Genomic DNA, 17,355 nt, shown 5'->3' with positions numbered 1-17,355 from the left:
ACGTATGAAGGATCATCTTATCTCATCTGATCGTAAACTTTTACATTTTCTTCCTCACTTCATCATCCTAACGTGTGAACGTAGATTTTCTCCCCCCCCCCCCCCCCCCAAACCCCACAATGCAGCTCTCCCAGGAGCACTTATGTGCATTGTGGGTAATTTCATGCCACCAACATAATTAAATTGAGTGCTGGAAACAGAAGCCTGGTTATGGTTGTGAAACTGAATACTAACCACGGCGAGGGGCTGCTGAACGCAGCTCCCCCTCCGGCATGTTAATACGCCGGCCGCTCGGCCGTGAACGCCGTTATTAGACAATCAGCCGTTTGTTTCCTTATTGCTGTTTACAAAATGGAGAACGTCTGTGGAAATCCAAGTTATTACAATTTGTGCTAACCAGCAGAATGTTGTACTTATACAGCTGTGCAAGTACAAAAGGATTTCCATGGTATTGTTTTTATGACATCATCACCATTCAATCCATATATCATCTAAATATACAGTTTTTTACTGATTGTTTATTATAATTGTTTATGTATTCACCAGCGTTGCCAGGTGTTCCATAGTTATCATATTTGTACGATAGTTTTTGCCTTCTGTAAAATGTACGATTAATAATGCTAACAGCGTCATTATGTGCGATAACGTAACGTTAACGCATTTCCAGATTGAAAGCTGTTACTTTTTGCAGCCCGTCGTACTTTTCGTACTTTACGATGTTAATGGAGGTGATTCGCCAAAACAGTCTATTCATACAATGTTATTTATTTATTTATTTATTTATTTATCAACGAGTCCTTTAACATTATTCTCTTTTGTTTGTTTTCAGTCAGGTGACATTTCTGTGTTTTTTTATTTGTTATTAAAGTGTAATGAGATGCAATAGCATGATTTCTACAAAAAATAATGATAATTAAAATCAAATAAGCTAGCTTTCTAATCTACACGGTGAAGGCCCTCCCGCTCAGATGCATTTCTGAAATATCTGAATTAAACAACCCTTTCTTCCTTCCAGTAAGAAGAATTATGAATTACTACTCGCTGTTGACATTTCTTCTGAAACAAGGTCACACGAGGGACACAGGAAAGAGGCGGGACTTCCTGTCCGCTACAAGGCTGAATATCTAAATGCCACGTGCAGCAGCGACTCCCAACATCGTGGACGTTTCACATCCAGACGACGGCGTGGATGTTTTAATTGGCCGCTGTCGTGCTGTGCACATAAAACGGTTTAGTCACGCGACGGTAACGAGTACAATAACGCACCGTCGGGATCAGAGACGCCGCTTTCAGCCGAAGGGAGAAACTGGATTGTAAATGGCTTTATGGATCTCACAGGAAGTAAAGGGCAGCGGCACAGAGAGCGACGGCGGCGTCTTGTTGTGAGAATCGATTGACTTCGCGGGGCGTCCGTGTGATTGTGTCGGAGTCATGTGTAATTCTGCAGATATGCGTCTCTGGTGCATTGTCTTTGTGTTAAACAGAGATTAGTTTGTTGTGTGTGTGTGTGTGTGTGTGTGTGTGTGTGGTTTAGTGGCTCGTGGCCCTTCTCTTTTCTTAGAACAGCTCCTGTGGGAATCCTCAGCTCTCCATTATGTCCAGCCAGGTGAATATCACTGCAGGGCAGTCGTTCCCTCAGCACAGCGCATGCAATGATACTTTAACATTAAATATTAATACCAGCCATTGTCTGACGACGGTGCCCTCCATAAGGCTGATGTACTCCAGGAGCCCAGTTTTAGTCATTTTACATTCTAGCAGCGGACCAAAGTGAAAAAAACCCTGAGGAGCCAGTAAGAAATATCAGACGTTATTAATTATTATCATCATCGCTCACGTCCCTGCATTCTGGACCGTTTTAAACCAGATTTTTTTACTTTTGTATTGTGTTTTTTAAGTACTTAAAAAAAGCACTAATTATTATTAGTATTATTATTATTATTACTATAAACAGATTGAAACACGTGGTTAACACACAGAAATGCTTAAAACGTAAATCACAATTAAGTTTTTTGTGCTGGAACGTCATTTTTATACAAAGCTCTGAGCTTTTTTCTGTCTAATAAATTAAAAAAAATAATTAAATGTTATACTTTTGCCTGTCCTTCTTAATATTGAGCTGAAACATGTTTTCCAGAGTTTTTATATCTTCTGTGTGTTGATTTCCTGGTGAAACATGACTTTATGTTGGGAGGAATTTGATGAAATAATTAGCTCCCGACCTTCTCGAGCTGTGATTGGTTGATGGATGGATGTCACGACATTACTGGTTGATATTGGTTATAATACTGGCTGCTGTAAGCACGATTCAAATGGTCACATTTGAATCCATGAAAAAAAAAATGGATTTTGATATAAAAATATGAAGAATTTGATCGCATATCGGCCTTTATTTTTAAATCTGTGATTTTTGTATCTTCATACGGCAGCTAACATCTTGTCATGTGGCTGTTGTAGAGCAGCACATCATCCTGTTGCCTGAAGGCGTTGCTCACCGTCCGATGAGGAGGCTTCGTGGTAAACAACTGTCACTCAGTGAAATACCACAGAGTGGAAGGTCAAAGGTCGCCTCTTTATATCCACTCAGAAACATGAGGGTGGAAGTGGCAGAATCGCAGGTGTCACTGAACTCGATGTAGCTCGTCCACATTCTACCATTTTAATGATTGTTATGATGATTTCATTTCTTTTTTGGTCAATAATTTATACCAATAAATGAAATCGCTTCAGTTTATCACATTAACAACTTACGAAAAGTGGTGGTATTGACAGGTAGAGATGTGATGATATCAGAAAATCAATACCAACTCATAATTGGTTTCTGGCCAAACACAATACATTTTTAATTGACCTTTACACTCATGTTAGCTAACGCCACGTAGCCGTTCTGCTGCCGATTCCAACACGCTGATATCTTGGCGTCGATGTCGGTGTTGGAGTCGCGTTACATCCTGGTACCGAACACACACACTCTTCAACGAGGGTCGTCTAACACACTTTTTGGGTATGTCGTCGATAGAATTACATATTTTCATGGCCTCATACTCAGTTTTACGACAATGAGACAGAATTATCGTTGAAATCAAACTCATAATTCGTGGTAGAATTTATACATAATTTGTTGTTCTTTTCTTACCATTGAATACTATACAAATTTGAATAAATTAGCATACAATGGTCAGTGTGGTGTATTGGTAGATGAGATGTGAGTGCATATTAGAGAGTCCAGACTCTGTAGAAGCTACCTGTACATTAAACCCCCCCTCCAGCACTTACAGGGGAGATAAATCTCATATTTCTCTCTGGTTTGAAGCAGAACATTATCTCATCTGCAGATCCCATTGCTTTCATCTAATAATACACAGTGCCTGAAGATTTTTTTTTTAAGTAAGATTTAATTGAAATCCCTGTTCTCGGTGACAGCGGCGCAGATGGAATCCTCTGATGCAGGAAAAAACACGGAGAAGTGGATTATCAAATCTGTGTATTTATGTTTCTTTAAAAAGGGAGGAAAAATGGATTACGCAATCACGTCTGTGGATGTTTTCAAAGAGTGGAAGTGAATGCATTAAAACGCGAGAAATAATCACACACACACACACACACACACACACACACACACACACACACACACACACACACACACACACACACACACACACACCATGTTTCTATATGTGAGAAACACTCCTGACTGAGCGATGAAGCTAAATATATCATTGGCAACACGTTACATGCGAGATCCTGGTGAGTCTGTGGTGGCTAATCAACACCTCATCCATCCTCCACCCTCCACCCTCCACCCTCCACCCTCCACCCTCCATAAAGCCCTCCCTTAGGTGCCTCTGTACCCCATCTGCTCTGTTTACTGCAATTAGCCCGAGCAGGAGGAGATGGTTGCAGCAGCAGGGGGTCACTCTCCTCTCTTTTTTTCCCAGAGTGCCTTTCTCTCATTCTCTTTCATTTTTCTCTTTTGTCGACCTCGTCTTCGCACGCACATGAATCCTCAATGTGACATCCGTGTTTGTGCCGAGCTGCCCGACCCTTTTTGTTGTTGTTGAGTTCAAAACAAGACAAATTGGTGTTCAGCTTGTTCACGGTTCATATCGTATAAGAGTCCAAAACGATTCAGGTTTCTTTTAGATCCTTTTTATTGATAATAAAACCAGACATTCATCTTTACTTTATAAAGGCCAGTTGATAATAAGAGCTTGATGAGTGATGGATGACAGCGTCGTTTCTTGTGCAAGTTGAAATATTTCAATGCAAATAAAGCAAACGAAGCAAATAAAGCAAATTCAGCATATTCCACGTATTTGCATCATTTCCGTCTATTGCACCGCCCGGCCCGAATGTGCATCATTCACGTCTTTGCATTGACTTTCGATGACATCACGCCGGTGTGAACACTGTTGAGAGCCAATCAAAACGCTTCCAAATCTGATGTTTTGCACCTTTAACGTAACAGAAATCATGTACCGCGAGCGTACAGGTTCTTCAGGTTCTTACTAAATAAATATGATTGAAGTGTTTGGTTCCATCCGGCTGGTTATTGACCTAAAATGAATAATAAATAGATAAATAAAAATGACACCCTCTTTCTTGCACATAGCTTCTACAGTCACGATACTTTGCCGATATCGCCGGCAGACACATGTTGAGGCTTAACCATCGCAGAGGATTAATCTCTTTTGACATGGATATTAATTGCTGGCCAACATGTTGATAGTAAACGCTTTTTTCTTTCCCGGGGGGATTATTTATTTTTATAATATGTGTAAAGAGTCGATGTGTGAAGACTGAAGCTCTTCTCTGCGAAGCGTTCCAGCGATTTCTCATACTAGTCATTGTTTTCTATTTTCAATGGCTCAAATATTATAATAAGTGTACTCTTTCTATTAATATATTATGGGAAAACATATTGTCAAGCATGTTTATTAGTGTACTAAGAATACATGTTAGTGCATGAAAGTTCACTAAATACCCTTTAAATTGTGCTTTACTGCAATTTATATTCAACTAAAACACACAAATGTAGTTGTTCCAAAATAGCATACTATATTTATTCATATTGTTTATCGAAAATATTGTTTACTCTGACTAAAAAAAGAACCCTGGTTACTAGAAAAGGCTTTAACACTCTGTTTGTGGCAGCATTATGTATTCATAATGAGTGTGTGTGTGTGTGTGTGTGTGTGTGGACTCCCATCCCCCCCATTGAACACCATGCCCCCCAGGCTGGCTGGCAGACAGACAGGAGATGACAGCTCCTCTCAAACACAGTGACACACGGCGACCACGGATGTTTGTTTGCGTCTTCTCTCCTCTGAATACACTGTCCATGTATACGCTTCACACACCACACACAATAGGACTGTTATGTCCAGCATACACAGTGAAAACCAATAAAGGATGATCCCCCACGTGAGCCACTGACAGACATATTTCAAACATAATTTAATATTTGACTTTTACTCAACTTAATGGAGGAAATTGGAGCAGTTGAAGAGTTGTGAGGGAAATCTGGGACAATCAAACCGACTTAATTATTCTCCAATATAATAATTACTTTGGGAAGTGGCACACTGATGAGCAGCCCCGTCCTCTTCACAGAAGAGAGATTATCAGACCTTTATGATGGTCTAGTGGGTCCTGGGTTCCTCCTGGTCCAAGACTCGCTTCACAGACTTCCCTTTGAATACATAGAAAGGAAACCGGTCCAGGGTCTCTAAAGGATTGGATACAGGTTTTTCCCGTCTGTGACTCCCTGTAGTGGATGGACCTATATAGTGATAAAGTTATCAGTCACTATGATCTCCTGTATTTAAGACAGCATGAATATCATCATCCTGTTTCAAATCAAAAGGAACCGCTGTTGTTCCTTATTATCATGTTATTCGTTAGCAGATGATTTATTTTGAAAAGAACAGGAAGTGTGTTCATTTCTAAGCTTAAAATGACATTTAATCATTACAAACCAATGTTGCAGGCATCAGTTTGAAAGAAAATGTCAAATTTGTATTTATACTATGTTTACATATTTATACTATATATTCTTTCCCTATTTATAACACCGAGACTGAATATTCAAAACACCTAAAATGCATTAGATATAGTTTCCTGGTTCGTATACAGAGTGAGTCACGCACATATTCCGCATTGGGATGAATAATGTGCAGCTTCATTTTTAGACATTTGAATATATCGATTCCAGCTCTCGTCTCCCCAGAGGACATCCGGGTAGCATGCAGCATGGAGGAGGCCAAAGTTACCACTCTTAGCCTACATATCGTCATGCATATGCATACACGACTCTTTGAACTGATAACTTAAACTACGAGTGTCACATTGCATTTCATTTGTGTCGCCATCATCCAGGAACAACGAGGCCTTAATCCCTGCTTTGAATAATTCATCAGTTACAGTCGCTGCCAGCCTCGACGGGAGCAGGAGGCGTTTCAGAGCGAGGCGGGGAGAAATGGCATCGAGGTTTCATTGGGTTTTTAAAATTCATACTTCAAGGTGCCTTCGAGATAGCCACTCACACTGACAGTGGAAGAAAAGTCTATTTGTGGGCCAATGTACCGATTTCATATGAAGGAATCTTCTGTATTGATTTTTTTGGGGTTATTTTACCCGTATTTTTACTTTTTTGCTCAGGAATCGATTCGGTTTTGATAGTAATACCCAACTCTGACTGTTTTGCCTCTGAATTTGAATTATTTGAACATGCTGTCGCTTATGAATGGAATGATGAGTTCATGGTCCTCTGCAGTTGTACCACATGCTGATTGTTCATCATGATCATTTGAAAACCTGACCTGGAAACGAGGAAATTAATCCAAAACTGAAACAAAACAAAAACTACATCGTCTGGTTCAGTAAAACATCATAATTTACTCCAGAATTGGAACAAAACAAGACAAAAACCCCAAAGTACTTGCTTATGTTTACAACTGGGACCCTAACACCGGTCTCCTGGGTGAAAGTGCTGGGGATTTTAACCTTCCACCACCAAGACTTGTTTGAACGTAAACATGATTTAACGATGTAGTTTGGTTGCATATTTATGTCGACATCCAACACAGACACGGATGATGAGATCTAAAAACAACAAATTGACTCTGCAGTCGACTCCAGGATCATAAACTGCTTTAGTCTCTGTAATTCACAAGAGAAAAGAATCATTTTTTCAATCAAATGATTCGCACCAAGACTGAGGCCTGAGGGATCTCCCTGCTTAAACGGAGCGAAAATGCAAAAATATAAAATAAATGACTTGCCTGCTCTCTTGTTAGGCAATAACTGTCGAACATAAACAAGGAAATATTCATCCTGCAGGCCTTCAGCGCTTCACCTTTTCACACTCTCCCTAATCACGACCGTTCAAACAGTGTTAGCTCAGATTAAAGCCTGGAAAGTCTTTGATTTTGAAATCACGTCAAAGCCAGGTTTGGATTGGGAGCGGGTGTTTTGTCGGGGGCCCCTGGGTGCCGTGTGGGTGATGCTGCGTGGTGGAATCCCCTCGTATCGGCGCCCCGCTGTGCTCAGTGAGCCGACCTCACCTCGACCTCGCAGGCTCCTCCCATGAATATTCAGAGCTTTTTAAAGGAGAGTCCTTTTTATGACCTTGTCGTACAGATTCTGATCATTAAGCACGAAAGGATTTCTATCCGCCTTCGAAACTTGTTCTTTTTTTGCATTTCTGGAAATTAATTTTACCGTTGGTTTTTGTATTTTAAAACCCGACAGGTACGTTTACGTTCAGACTAACGAGACACACATTCTGTCTGTTCCTCCAGGAGAATGACCTCTAACCTCTTCAACATGCAGATATGAGAATAATGAGACACGGCATCATAAAGAAAACCAATGAGACCATTTTCCTGAATTTTGTCTGCATTTGCAAATTTACAAAAAAAAGTCTCACACGGAATAACGAATCAAATTTCTGCCTTTTCTTCAAATTAATATTGATATTAATATTGATATTGCAGTAAAAGGAAGGTTCCTGCGATGCCTCATGTGTCTCTTAAGCAGCCACCCCCATCCCCCCCCCCCCCCCTTATCCTTTGTCTCATCTCACCTCACTCCCAGTGACATTTAAGCAACCTCCCATCCACCCCTCCCATCCACCCCCCCTCACCATCTACCCCCTCCATCTACCCCTCCCACCACCATCATCCCTGCCAGCCTTTGTTCCCACCAGTCTGCAGAAGCTCTATCTTTTCTAAATTGTACATGTCACTGCCTCTCTCATACAACTTTAAATTCCCTCTGATTAATTTCACCTGCTTAGACATAGATTTAATAATCTACTGATTTCATAAAATGCCACTTTACATGATCAATATGAGCCTTTTATTAAGCCCAAGAGAGAGAGAGAGAGAGGCGTCACTGAACTCGCCTCATCATATGAGGAAGACAAAAAAAACTGGAGAAGATTTGAGAAATAAACTCCTCCCACATCCATACACACTGGTTTTATTGCCCCCCCTCCTGCATGCTGGAATTTTTTAATTGAATTTTTGTATCAGCACTGTCTCACAGCAGGACTTAATATCACCAATTACTTCCCAACGACTTTCACCCAGGAGGCTGCTGTTAGCGTCCCGTTGGAACCACATACTACATTTTGGTTTTGTTACAATTTTGTAGTCATTTTAAGCCAAAAGATCTAGTTTTGTTTAAACATGACAGTCGTTCCATCGTGTGTTTGGGTTTTGGGCATGGAGGGTATTTCCCTCGTTGCCAAGCGGAGCCTCATAATCACATCAGTGGCCTACAAGTGGATTAGTGCCAGTCCCGACTCCGAGGCTGGTGACAACAGCCTTCGCCACCGAGCCCCTCCCACCCAAACAACCCCCTGGCTCAAACTCTCTTCTTCTGTCAATCGTATTTCCTCCCCCAACCTTTTCCTGCCTCAACCTCGGGGAGTGTTTTGCTCCCCATGTTTCCTCAGTGAAATCCAATCATGTTAGCCTCTCCACTCCCTGGTACATGACTAATGCCTTTTCATCTAAAGGGCAGATTCCAGGAAGAAGCCACCCTGCTATCTCCTCTCATACCATCCGTCCTCTTCCTCTCCACCCGGTTGCTGAGCGTCTTCTCCTCTTCCTCCCTCGGGGCTGCTATTTCTCACTGAAAAGCCTTTTCAGATCAACCTCAGCCGGGCCCTCAGGTGCCTCGATAAGGTCAGCGGCCACTCAAAGCATGATGCTTCTTTATATTTCCTCGCTGCTCAGAGATCATCCATCAACACAGCAGCAGAAAATGCTTTTTTTTCTGGTCCAGATATACTTAAAAACAAAAAAGAAACAGTCTGCGGTCACCTTGGTGACATTTTTATCAGCGGCTGTCATTTTTATTATTCCAGCATCCACACTAATTAATATCCCACAATTCCTCAGTGAGGCTTCACATAATTTGTTTCCGTTAAAGTGGCAGGTGAAGCATTGAGGGTAATTTAATTTCCGGGGCTTTCACACCTTGTGGGTTGCTGTAGAACAGGAGACGTGGTCAGTTGGTGTGTTGATGGCGAGCCGCATCCTGCAGAGTGATGGATGGAGCCGGCAGTGGGATGCTATTACGTGGACTAATCACTGAGTGTTCACTGTTGTCTGGCTTTATCTCAGCTCCGCCGGTGACGTTTCATCTTGTGGAGGCGTGATTAGCAGCGTGTTGCTACACCGAGCCCTCGGTAACCTGTTACCAAGGGCGGCCGTTTTAAAGCAAATAGAGGGAGGGACACGTGATCAACCTGAGCTTTTCATGAACTCGACTGTAAACAAGGAAACCTCCTTGGAGGGGTGGAGGGAGCTCGTGCACTAAACACTGTTTAATCCGTGAGACGCCTCCGTTACGCCCCTTTCCCACCAAAATGAGTGTGTTTATGCAATTATTTTAGATGTGGAAAACCCACACAATTATGTTCTCATGTAACTAAATTGTACCCTTAAAAAAACAAAAGGCTGCAGTTTTCAATCAGGACAACATTAGGTTTAACATTAGCAACAAAACAACTTAGTTAGGTTAAAGGAGTCATAACCTGGTTTTATACGTATCCAGCCCCCCTTGGATCGCTTTGGATCAATTCGTAAAACTTATTAGAAAAAAAAAAAAAAATGTTAATCAAACATTGAGCTTGTTCTGACCCTTTTTCGTACCGCGATTTTATCACGCGAGATTACGCGCGAGGTTTTGACTGGTCCGGATGTGCATTGTATAATATGTAATGAGGCGCGCGTTGATTCGCCGCAGGAAGGACAGAGCCGGGGGGGGCTTGCCTGCATGCAGACTCCAAAACATAAACAGCCCCCTGTCATGGCGCACACACTAAATGACGAACCTTACGGAATTCAGGCATTTATGTACGAACCAGAGTCGGAACCCGAACCGGAGAGTGAAGAGCCAGAGACGGTTGAAGAGACACGTTTACAGCAGGACGTCAGGTAGCGGACGGGGGGGGGTGTGGGTGGTGAAAGAGGGGTGGGCTTATGCAAGTAGCCTCCACGGTGACGTCACCGTAGGCGCAGAATCAAAATCTCGTGCTTTAGGAATGCACACCCTTGTGTGCTATTCCTGTTCGGAAAAAGAGCAGAAGCGAAAAAACGGCGCCACTTTCAAACTCCAGCCTTTCAGGCAAGTTTCAACTGAGGTCAAACACAGATATGCATGTTTTAACAAGAGAAATTGCGATTTCCTGGTGATGACTCCTTTAAGGGAAAACATCACGGTTGGACTTAAATTAAGTTCGTAGTTTTAGGTTTAAACAACACAACAAACGTTAGTTCTCAGAAAACGTGTTGCTTTGTTGTGTCGTCTCAAGTCTAATGGTTTTGTTGGACCCATCCGACCCCCAAATAGAAAATCCATGTCCCTGTTCACGAATCACTAGATTCAAATTCATGTTAACTGCCTCGAGACTTCAGAAACCAAGTCTGTCTTTAACATTGCTGTGATGTAGTCATATATGTGATTGCTTGCCGCATGAAAATCAATTAGTAACTCTAACAGTATATATGTGTGTGTGTGTGTGTGTGTGTGTGTGTGTGTGTGAGTGGGTGGTCGTGTGTAATTAATCCTTTTGAAAACACTTGAGATAAATGTGCTCTTATCTCTCCCCAAGTCTCTCTGGCATATTTAGGCCGATAACTAGCATCTGGTTTCTGCATGAGTAGTGTCGCAGCACAAAGTAGACGTCTATGTGTGTGTGTGTGTGTGTGTGTGTGTGTGTGTGTGTGTGTGTGTGTGTCGCCTGGTTGTTTACGGCGTACGTCGGTAGCATACCGATGAGTTGGCCGGGTTTCTTATCAGCAGACTGAAGACGTCATTGACAGTGGAGGTTGCCTGAAAGCTCATCTTTAGCTTGTCGTAAAGGGATAATGTTACATTTTGAAATAATAGTAGTAATAGCACCCTATTTGCGGTGTCCCCTATGGATGACAGCGCCCCCCAGGGGTCGATGCTGTGCTGGTTCTACGTGTTTGTGATTCCTCTTCACTCACATTTTAAAGGAGGAAATGTTCTGTTCATCAGTTTTGGGACCGGAGCTGAGTCTGTCCAATTAGAGGATCGTTCCGATCCTATGCAGCTAATTACTTCAGGCTCCATGCCAAGACTCACTCTCTTCTTTGATTGCATAAATGCTGGACACAGCGTTTTACTTTGATTTAAATCGTGAATGCCAAGATACATTTACTTTGTGTTTCAAGGAAATCTGTCTCTTCTTTGCAAGTGTTATATTGCAAAATATTCATTCTCTCTTCTTTCGTACCGATGACGTTTTTAAAGGTGAGCGTAAGGCACAGACGTTATTAAATCTATGCATGGCTGGGCTGATTACTAAGTGAGAGGACTTTGCAAAGTAGATGGAAGGAGACTGGAAGGGCTTTAACGCTGTCAGAGGAAGAATTTATGGACCAAATCTGCTGGAAGTCGGAGGAAGACAAGCCATGACAGTGCAAGGTACAAACGTGGGTGGAATAGCTATTGTGCTAATGGTTGAAAGTCACACTCAATGCTCAAAATCACAGCTGAAAAACCTACTTTTGACTTTCAGTTACCCATTTAATAACTTCTAAGGCCTAGCTTTAAATGGAATACCATGCTAACTGACAAGAAGTGCTTGAAAGGTGCATAAAGGAGGCGTTGGTTTCGGGAGGAAAGAGACTTATTTGGTTTTTCATTGGTTTGAAATCTTAACAGTAAATCACATTTCATATGAGTGGAAGCTGGGTTAAGTTCAAGTTAAGGATTCATCCTCTGATGACCATGAATGTCCAGCCCAGTGTCATGGCAGCCGGTGGAAATAGTCAGGAAATCCAATCGATGGAATTTTCACATCGCTCAGCATGAAAACAGTGACGATGGGAAATCCTTTTTTTTTCGTGGACGCAGGAATCAAACGTATCAATGTGACGTTGGAAAGTAAGCACATTAATATTGAGAATATAGAGCAAAACTACTTACGGTTGGGTGGATGGGTCCAAGAACACAGAACCTTAGACCACCAGACCACCAGACCAGTGTTTGACACCATGTGTCCCTAAGTGTTGCTTTTACCAAACGTTTCCAAAATGTTGTTTTTCTTTCTTTGCCTAAAACTAACTGCATACAGCTATTTATGCTAATTGTTTCCTGAGTCTAAGGACGTGTTTTTGCTGAACCTAAATCTAACTTTAATGTTGTCGGCGCAATTGAAATTAAAAGAAGTCGTGCCCACAACACAAAAAAAAAAATATATTTATGTCACTCAGTACGAAAGCAATGGATTAACCTGTGCAACTGTTTCACAAACTGCCAGGAGACTATGTGTTGTAATGTTTGTCCAAAATACGATGGTAAACCATCCAATAGTAGATTTCAGACTGTCTGCCAAAATCTGTTTAAAGTGACTTTTGAGTGAAAAGTGTTACATTCTTTGAAAAACGCAGGCCTTTTACTAAAAACTGAGTGTTTCCATGTAACTTTCAAGTCAAACACTGAATACCTGCTTGAAATTCTTTAATGCATGAATAAACAACATCACCAGCCTCAGCCCCAAACTCATTCAATCCATATGGATGTCTCCGAGAATTTAAAAGAAATATGAAAAGAGGCAGCTGCAGGTCATAAGAAAATCCTCTGACCGACACAGAATACAAGTAAATACCATCTGTTCATGTTTGCTTGGGGTCTGTGTTACAATATCCAGCGTCTAACGCTGCATTGAACAGGCAGCAGTCTGCTCCAAAAACTGCTGGAGTGAAGCTGTTTTTCCCCGACGCCACAAATGAGCCGTGTAATGTCCTCCATTCCCTGAAAGCGACGGCGTTGCTTCTCTGACAAGCCTTATGAAAGATGCATGAACGCTGGTTTGTTTGAGCCTCCGGTGCTTCATACATACCTTTATCTAATACACACAGCCGAGTTGTAGCTACATCATTATTCTCCCCCTCGTGCTCTCAGGTTACAAGCTAAACACTGTCAAACTCCACGTCTTTGGATTAGTCTTCGCCACTTCGGAGGATACACCGCTGAATAAAGCCTCTCGCCATGTGAGGTCCTTTACAAAAAAATCACCAAAATCAAGTCGTATTGTGGTGTTTTGTTTTTGAGATCTGTAAAATCCGCTATAGGAACTGATGTGTTTTCTTTGCTGTGGTGTTTGTCGTGACCCCGGGACCAAACACACCACGGCGGATCAAAGACCAGAGGCACTCATCCGAATCCGAGTGTGTCTGGAAACATCGGGGCATGTGGGCAGACAGATATAGCGAGCCGCCGTGACATACGAGGATTTGAAACACTGTGATGTGAGTCGATGTGTACAATAACGGGGAAACGTGCCAAACAGGATTTCCCAACAGCAACATTGTGCATCGTGATCTCGTAGCGTGAGGCTGGATGGACCAAGTAAATGTTTCTTATAATCAAGGCTAACTTTAATATACAAACAGTATATTTATGTCTCGACTCGTGACTTCACAGAGACCAGAACATTGGTCGGCCCCAGCCAATCATCACGGCTCGGTTTGGGTTCTGATGTCATCTGGAAAGGATGTATCCATTATGAAAGGATCTGATGCTCATGAGAGGAACCCACTGGGTCACCATTTTCAATCCATCGTGATAGAGAGCCTAAGCCCCGCCCCCTTCTAGATAAAAACAAATATACGGTAGTCAACAATCCTTTTTTGGATCCTGTATGAATCGTGCCATGAATCACATGTAATATTTGGTCATTTTTCGAGTCTACAAAGTTACATATAAATAGATCCCAAATCAATTTCTCTACTTTTAGCTTTTTAATATTTTCAAATATGTGATCTGACAGGAGCCATGTATACATATTTCTCTCTTGTGTTAAAGCCATATAAAAGTATCAAACCACATTAAAATGCTAAATCTGCTCTTTCCAGGGAGGACCTCCACATACGTTAAATCGTCCCACCCACATTCTTTTGGGGGTTTTTAACGCCCATGAAGACAGGAAACAAAGAACTCAAAACATAAAAGAAAGGATTCCATCATCTGCTGGAAGTTTCTCTGTTAGAAGGCCTGTTATTAAGGTTTACAGCTGGAACAAGATGTCTTTATTTCATTGTGTTCGGGGTTATTCTGGCTCTGTTTGAGGGCATCCAGTCGTAAATGGTAACCTTTTCACAGCCTCTTTATCATAGACGTGTGTTCAACATATGAATACAGATTGACTGCCTGCTGCTGCTCTCATTTATCTCCACTTCCCATCCAAAAGCCACTGGTGGGATGCACATCTCACACTGCTTTCCATTATCCCTGTAAATGCCAATGCCAATCCTCTGTTTGACACCATGGGAAAGGCAGGAGGGGAAACAGGTGGTCCTGGGGGGTTTGCAGGTTGGTGTGCGTCCAAAAAAAAAGAACAATCCCATTATTGGGGGGGTGAAATCATTTTAACACAGATCTCAATTTTCACGTGGTGGCGCGCTACAGAGAAGATAAAGCTGTTTGGGGGAAACATGGCCTTGTTCTCCTCCCCTGTGGCCTCGCTGCTATTAAGCGTACTTATCTCTGAATAGTGGATATTAAAGTGTTGGAAGCTGGAAAAGAAATCATTTACTTTCTTTAGAGATCAATCTTTTTTCCGCTCTATTGATTTGTATTCATCTACTGAGCAGAGTGACTCAAATCGAATTAAAACCTAGAAAGAAGAAAATTGAATTTTTGTGTGACACTTTGTGTATACGGGGGGGCAGCTCTATAAACACCTACCGATTATACTTTAGCACCTGTGTGGGACCCACCAGGCTTTCAACTGACACCAATGTAACCCAACCACTTCATTATTTGACAGTACGACCAACTCACATAGTATAAAGAGCCCAATAGGGGTGGGAATCACAGAGTAACTCACAATACAATAATATCAAGATATTTTGCCCACGATAACGATGATATCACAATATCGCGATTCTGCGATACACAATATTATTGCCAGAAATCAAGGATATGCATCACGAATGAAAAGGCAAAAGCAGGATTAAATCGTATACTGTGTTTATTGTATTCTGGTGTCACTTTCACAGAATTTGTGAAACAAAGTGCATAGTCTTAGCTTTATTGTCTTTTCTTTTTAATATCGATATTTGGTGCCAGTGTATTGTATCAAGGGAGTATCACGATATAACGATATTTTGTGACAGGAACGTCGCATTAATAACAACATGCTCACCAAAACTTCTATTAAGTGGGAAAAAAAATATCCCGTTCTCCTTTTATTTGCAGTTAATGTAAACTCTTTATAAGGAGTAAAAATGGTTTTATACTGCTGCCCATGAAGTTAGAATATTTGGTTTTCAGACACAATCCTCTCTTTATTCCTATTTAAATGCATCAGTAATCACTCGTGACCAGGTGCAGTAATTGCATTATGTGTCCCAATTAACCAGGTGAATGGGCGACCCTGTAGTAGAAGGGTGGAGGAAGGGTGTTATTGGAGTTCCAGCCCGGTTGTCCCACTGCCCTCGATGCCTCCTGGCTCCTCTCAGCGGGTGATAGACGATGTAGGCCAGCCCGAGTACAACCATCCTCATTCAGTTTAGTTAGAGATGAAGACCGTGTCACTCAGACGCCGATTCATAAATTACTTCCAAACACATGCTGCGATGTGGATGAATACCGACATAATCTTTTGTCTACATCCTTGATGAAGTTGTTTTTCACGGATCTCACCACCGACAGGCTACGTTAAATGTTGCCTATTGTTCCCGTGATGTTTCCTCACCGCCGGCCGAAGAGATGCCAGATCTGTGCCTGCAGCTGTCTCTTGTGTCGAGGACACTTTCTTGCTCCCTCTATTGATCCATATTGATCCAGACCTTCTGCCTGCAGCTATAAACTAATTCAGCCTGCTGCTTCTTCCGTTGACATTTTCATCGCTGTATCACAGCTTTATTGAGTGAAACCATAAAGCACTGTTTAATACTCCCCTCTCACTTTATACTCCGAGCACAATGAATTATAGAGAGTTACGGCTCGGGCTGCTTTTTCTTCGTGGCGGCGCTCATCGGAGAGTTTGAATGCAGACGGTCTGGATAAATGCCACCGTTTGACACAGATCTGCATTGCTTTTGTGCTTTTTAACGGCGGCCTGCAGGTCGATGCATCACTGCTCTGAGAGGCTAACCTTTTTTTCTCATTAATTTAGGCGATCATTCTGAATTTCTTTGCTGTCACTTCTTAACTTCTCAGTTGAGCTTCAGTTGACTGTAATTGTTTTGCTAATCCTTTCTGAGCTCTAAGGTTTCATCATTATCAGCTTTTCATGTTTATGTTGCTTATTGCTTTATTGCTCTTAATGTAGATACACATGAATAGACAAAAGGCCCAACATTTTATTGTTATTATATATTTTTGCAACCTTTCCCAGAGATCTCATGTTGACGTTTGTGTTTGTTGTAGATTGATTTAGGAATGCTTGATGCTTTGGAAATAGAAGCAATGGATTAATTTATGTCTTGTTTTCCTTTATGATTAATAGATGATCTCCACATAACAGATGTGTTTGCTCGGTCACACGATCATTAATTCATGGTCTTACTGTAGCGAGCTAGCGAACAGTTATTTTGTGATCGTGGGAAACCTCACGAGTGTCGGAGTGATGCTTTGCCGACTCTTGACCTCCAAGGTTTCCCAGCATTGTAACACCAGCCGAGGCTAATGATAGACAAGGCCACTCCTCACGTCAGTTAATATTAATGCTGAATCGATCCAGCCTTCTGCTACTCTGGCTCTGCGTCTGCTGCCTCTCCTAACGGGGGTTTTGTGCTGAACGTCGATGTTTACTAAGAACTATAATTGCATTCTCATAAATCCAGTGGAAGTGCAATCACA

The 17,355-nt window shown here is 41.8% G+C and overlaps 1 protein-coding gene across 1 annotated transcript in view; it reads left to right on the top strand.

Moving 5' to 3' along the window:
- The window catches only part of LOC311028356 (thrombospondin type-1 domain-containing protein 7A-like), a 79,763-nt gene that overhangs the window by 18,212 nt on the left and 44,196 nt on the right, over positions 1 to 17,355 (top strand). The gene's annotated exons all lie outside the window — the stretch shown is intronic.

Source organism: Eutrigla gurnardus (genome assembly GCF_963514095.1).
Source record: "Eutrigla gurnardus genome assembly, chromosome: 17".
Taxonomy (NCBI): Eukaryota; Metazoa; Chordata; class Actinopteri; order Perciformes; family Triglidae; genus Eutrigla; species Eutrigla gurnardus.
Note: the sequence above shows the minus strand (reverse complement) of the source record. Positions and strands in the feature narration are given on the sequence as shown.